This window comes from Mustela putorius, unplaced genomic scaffold (genome assembly GCF_011764305.1).
Source record: "Mustela putorius furo isolate JIRA1106 unplaced genomic scaffold, ASM1176430v1.1 tig00000831_pilon_pilon_pilon, whole genome shotgun sequence".
In the NCBI taxonomy this organism is placed as follows: domain Eukaryota; kingdom Metazoa; phylum Chordata; class Mammalia; order Carnivora; family Mustelidae; genus Mustela; species Mustela putorius.
The window spans coordinates 4,130,696-4,136,842 of NW_025421490.1; the positions used below are offsets into that span (position 1 = coordinate 4,130,696).

Here is a 6,147-nt window from a genome sequence, read left to right on the forward strand (position 1 = left end):
TATCTAATTTGTTAAGAACTTTTATCATAAGTGGTTTTGAATTTTATCAAGTGTTTTTTCTTTGTCTCTTGCAATAATACATGAATTTCTCTTTCACTCTGTTAATTTGATATATCATGCTGATTTTGTGCACATTGAACCATTCCTGTCTCTCAGAGAGAAATCCCACTTGATCATAGTGAATGATCTTTTTAATATGCTGCTCAGGTAAGTAGTATTCACTATTGAATTTTGGCCAGTAGTGTGCTTTACTCTTAATGCCCTTATCAGAGTAATGCTGGTTTTGTAAAATGAGTTTGCAGGTTTTTCCTTATGCATGATTTTTTGAAGGAATTTGAAAAATATTGGTGTTTATTCTTCCTTAAATAGCAGATAAAATTTACCATTTTATTCTAGGCTCTTCTTCACTGGGAGATTTTTAATTACTGATTCCATCTAATTATTATTAATGGTCTGTTCAGATTTTCTATTTTTTTTTCCTGATTCAGTCACAGAGGCTACATTTCTAAGAATTTTTTTTACAACACTGAGAAAAAGATGTTTTATTATCTTAACTTGACCATAAATTATAATTATTACTTATAAAAGTTATATAAATGCAACTGATTATCTTTAAAGTCTCAAAGAGCCGAATACAAATAAGGCACAGAAAATTAAATGAGTTTTAAAAAGTTCTGACATATTTCTTCCACACACTATATACAATCACCGGAAGAATCATTGCAATAATTACCCAAAGTAATACTGAAGGTAACAAAAGAGATGTTTGGTCATAAATGTAAATTCAAATGTACAGTACAGCTACAATAATAGATCAAAGTGTACTGCAATTTCTAACAGTAGTAAACATGTTAGTTTGCAATACTGTATTCTTCAATGAAATAAGCAAGCAGATCAAGGATAAAATGTTGGATTATCTTATCAACAAGGCCACCTTTCAAGAGAGTTTTTTAGGATAGTGTACTACATATGTAACTGAACTGTTTGTTATTATTCTAGAGCCAGTACTTTATTTGCAGAGTCTGCACATCAAAATATAACAAATAATCACACATCAGGATCAGGATTGGTAGGAATACCAAGTATTATTTCACAACTGCCACTATGTGTTTCTTCTCCTACACAACTGCCATGATCCAGGCTTGCTATGTTTGAGAAAATTCACCTCCTCTCATCAGCAAGCTTCCTTCATGATCTGCTGTTCCTGGATCTGGCTGTAGATAGATTTTAGTAGATGCCGGTGATGAGCAATGCATTTTATATGAAGATGATGTTGAAATTCCTCCTTCAACTTCTGGTTATAATCTTTGGCTGCTTCTTCTCGTGATGTAAGCACACCCAATTTCCCAGAAGCATTAGCTTTCCATAGACATGTGTTCATTTCATCAGATCCACACATAATATATTTGCTGTCAGAAGTCCACTTTACACAGATAACATGTTGCATTCTCTTTGTGTGATAGACTTCCCTGCTTCTACTTTTGTCCACAGGAAAGATACAAATAGATTTATCAAAACTAGCAGACACAAACTCTTTCCCAGTGGGAGAATAATCCACATCAAGCACCACAGACACATGATCCATATGTACCATTACAGGAGTGTCCAGCGCATGCATATCAGATGTATACAAGTTGTAATCTTCATTCGCTGCAGTAAAAATGAAAGCTTCCATAGGGTTCCAACAAATTCTATTTGTTCTCAATATCTAAGATGACCTTTTTCAGGGGAGTAGCTTGCCTCCTATCATATAGTACTATATTCCTGTCAGAAGCACAACTTCCCAAGAGAAATGTCTCAATTGGGTTAAATTTAACACTACTTATACTGTTGAATCCCCAGGTCATTGAACATATAGGCCTTGTTCTTTGTTCATCCCAAATGTCTACTTGCTGTCCACATGCGGCAGAAACAGCTTCTTTCCAGTGATGATCAATTCCTGTACATGCTGTCTTTCCTAATATTGTATGCAATGTTTCTTCCTATTTTCCATAGCCCAGTCCATCCATTTTTCCATTGCTTCACAGTTTTGTCATCACCAACAGTAAAAAAAGAAGTCCTACAAAAGCGAGGACATCATCCTCATACAAAACCTTCATGAGCTTGTATTGTACGGATACCTTTCCGTTTAGTCAAGTTGCAAATCCTAACCTCTCCATCACATGCCCCAGAAAGAACAGTAGCCAGACTCTTATATGCTTTGCCAAGCAACTGACTCCATCTTGGTGACCATCCAGAGAAGCAAGGAATTGTTTTGCAAATACCCGCTCCAGTTTGGTAGCATTTAAAGCTCTTACATATTCTTGTGGGACCTCAAAAGGATGTAAGGTAGGATCATAGTTTCTTGGAACTCTTTGTAAGTCCAGCTTGGTTTTGTGGACATAGTTATCCGGTTCTGGCTCAGCATCTTCACCCCCCAAGCCTTTTCTCCGAGTTTGGGTTACCACTGCCTGCCTCCTCCACATTTCTAAGAATTTTTCCATTTCTTTTAGGTTGTCCAGTTTGTTGGCATACAGTTGTTCATAGTGGATTTTTATTTCAGTTGAATCAGTTATAATGTCTCTTGTTTCATTTTTAATTGTTAATTTTGGTCTTCTCTTTTCTAGTTGTTTTCACTAACATTTTGTCATTCTGTTTATCCTTTCAAAAATCAACTGGTTAATTTTTATTGTTTTCCTGGATTTCATATTTTTCTGCTCTAATCTTTAACTTTTCGCTAACTTTGGTCTCAATTTGCCTTTTTTTTCTGGCTCCTCGAGGTATGGAATTACTGTGTTTGAGATCTTGTTTCTTAATGTAGGTGTTTATTACTACAAACTTCCATCTTAGAAACTTGTCTGCATTCTGTTAGATTCGCTGTGTTTTGTTTCTATTTTGTTTTGCCTCAAGATATTTTTTTAATGACACTGTAATTTCTTCTCTGATCCATTGATTTTTTTAGGGGAGTGTTTAATTTCCATGTATGTATGAATTTTTCACTTTTCCTTATGCTTTCAAATTTCATACCATTGTGGCCAGAGAAGGTACTTGGTATGAGTTAATCTTTTTAAATTTGTTAAGACTTGTTATGTGGCATAACATACAGTCTATCCTAAAAAGTATTCCATGTACACTAGAAAAAGTATGTATTCTGTTGGTCTCAGAGAATGTTTTGTAAATGTCTCAGGTTCATTTTGTCTCTAGTGTTGTTCACATCTGCTGTCACCTTATTGATTCTCTGAGTAATCTATGAATTATTGTGAAAGGAGTATAATAATTCCAAATTATTACAGTATTGGTGTTTCTTTCTCCTTTTAGCTCTTAGTTTCTGTTTTATATATTTATTTAGCTGTCCCTTTGTTGGGTTCATAAATATTTACAATTGTTCTATATTCTTAATAGATTGATCTATATATTATAACCTTCTTTGTTTCTTTTATTATTTTTAGTTTAAAGTCTATTCTGTCTGATATGTGTAGCTACCCCCTGTTTTATTGTTACCATTTGTTTGAAATCTCCATTTTTATCCCTTTACTCTCAGTATATATGTGCCTTTATGGCTAGAGTGAGTCTCTTGTAGGCAACATGTTTTTTTAAATCCATTCAGCCACATATATTGATGGGTGAATTTAATCAATTTACACTTAAGCAATTATTCATAGTTAAGGACTTGCTGTTGCCTTTTTTTTTTTCTGGCCATTTTGTAAATTCATTGTTGTTTGTTTCACATTTAGCTGTCATTATGATTTGATATCTTTTGGCATCACAATGCTTTTACTACTTTATCATGTTACTTTGTGTAATCATTATAAATTTTTCCATTGTGGTTACTAAAATAAGTGACCCAAATTTCAATGTAGGTCATTTCCCCACAGATCCACCAAGTAATCCTTTGTGACATCAGATGAGAATGCTACAACTTAATTATGAAGTTTTCTACTTGGAGATCTTACAGGTTAAGAGTTCAGTCCCATGAAAATGTCCCACTCCTCTTCAGATGCCAGTTGTAAAGAGTAAGTCCCCATGCTTCCCATAAATGCTGTGTGACTGGCCAAAAATAGGAAATTCCCATTACTTCTTCTTCAGGTTTGCTTAATGTGCTAGAACGGCTCCCAGAACTTAGAACACTTACATTTACCAGGTTACTAAGGGATAATTTAAAGGGTACAGATGAACAGCCAGAGGGAGATACAAAGGGTGAGGTCCTGGGGAATCCTAAGCATAAACGTTTCTGTGATTATTAAGTTCATTTTCATACCTTCTCCCTTCTCAAGAGAATAAGGAATAGGGAAGGAAGATTAAAATTCTTAGCTTCTAATCTCGGCTTTTAATTCCAGTGACCAGCCCTCAACCAGAAGTGATCCAGGAGCCCGCCCAAAATTAACTCTACAAAAAAGATGGGAAATAACAAGGGTTTTAGGATCCTTGTGCCAATAACCAGGGGCAGACACTAGTGTGTTTTATTTCACAGTTGTCATGAAGTTTATATAAAATATCTTAAAATTATAACACCCTGGTTTTTTAAAATATATTATTTGTTTGACAGCAAGCAACAGAACACAAGCAGGGGGAGCAGCAGACAGAGGGAGAAGGAGAATTAGGCTCCCTGGTCAGTGGGCTCAATACTAGGACCCTGGAATCACGACTGAGCTGAAGGCAAACACTTAACCAACTGAGCCACCCAGGTGCCCCTATAACACCGTATTTTAAACAATAACTTCAAAATTATTCCTAACCTTTAGATTTCTCCTCCTCCTCATATTTTACTGATGTGACAGGTCACAATATTTTTATATTATATATCTTATAACAGATTATTGTAGTTGTTATTTTTGCTACATTTGTTTTTTAACTTTACAACTAGAGTTGAAAGTGAATAACATGCCACCATTACCATATTACAGAATTTAATTATATATATATATGTGTGTGTGTGTGTGTGTGTGTAAAATATACATACATACATACATATATACCATTACCAGGAAGTTTTACACTACTGTCTTACGCTTTTATGATGTTATTGTCCTTTCATGTCTATTCCAAGAACTCATATCAGCAATTCTTTAGCAGTAAGGCATGTCTACTGGTTGTAATTCCCTCGGGTTTTTTTTGTTGTTATTCAAGAAAGTCTTTACCTCTACTTCATTTTTGAAGAGAAGATTCGCAGGCATAGAATTTTTCACTGAAAGCTGTTTGCCTATCAATATTTTAAATATTTCATCCCATTCTCCCCCAGTCTGAAAAATTTTGTTGAGAAATCCAATAGTCCTATAGGAATTTCTGAATATAATTTCTTTTCTCTTGCTGCTTTCAAAATTCTTTGGTTTTGACTCTTGACAATTTGTAGCATGGCCTGCTGTAGCCCTAATTGGATTAAACAAACTTGAGGTCCTTTAGGCCTCATGGATATGGAAGTTAATTTCTCCCAAGGATTTAGAATTTTTCAACTATTATTGCTTTAAAAATATGTTCTTTTGTTCCCTTTTCTTCTGGAATTCCCACAATGAGAATATTGGCTTTAAAAAAAAAATCTGTCCTATAAGTCATATAGACGCTCTTTGCTCCTTTTCACATATTTTCTTTTTGTTCTGGATAATTTCAAATGTCTTATAGTTCATTGATTCTTTCCTCTAAATAGCTGTTTGATTTTGAAGCTCTATATTGAATTCTTCAGTACTTTTTAGCTCTAGAATTACTTTGTTTTTCTCTTCTCATTTTTTATGCATTATTTTCCTTATTTTTATGTGCTTTCAGTTCACTAAACTTCTTTAAAGGAATTTTTCTTAATTCTTTAATAGCTCATAGTTGCCCATTTCTTGGGATCAGTTATTCAAGCTTTATTAGTTTTCTTTGGTTGTGTTAAGTTTACCAGATTTTTCATGATCTTTGATTCCACACATTGTTATCTATGAATTACAAGAGTTGGTATCCTCTTCCAGACTTAACAGTTTTACTTTGGTAGAGATAGTTCAGCAGTCAGCTCAGCTTTGCTTGCTGGACATGTCTGATCGTAGAATGTTTAGCAGGTGAGGCTTGTTATCAAAGATTATTTTTGGGTGGGGCCACTGCCTGAGCTCTAAGATAAAGGGGGGTGTCCACTGGCTGAAAACAGTTGGATAGGACTGCTGGTTTGATTGCCTGCCCAAACAACAATTAGGATGAGCT

The 6,147-nt window shown here is 34.6% G+C and overlaps 1 pseudogene; it reads right to left on the minus strand.

Annotated features, from left to right (window-relative positions):
• Positions 1 to 1,085: 1,085 nt before the first annotated feature.
• LOC101680198 lies at positions 1,086 to 2,465 on the minus strand (annotated as a pseudogene).
• Positions 2,466 to 6,147: the final 3,682 nt, after the last annotated feature.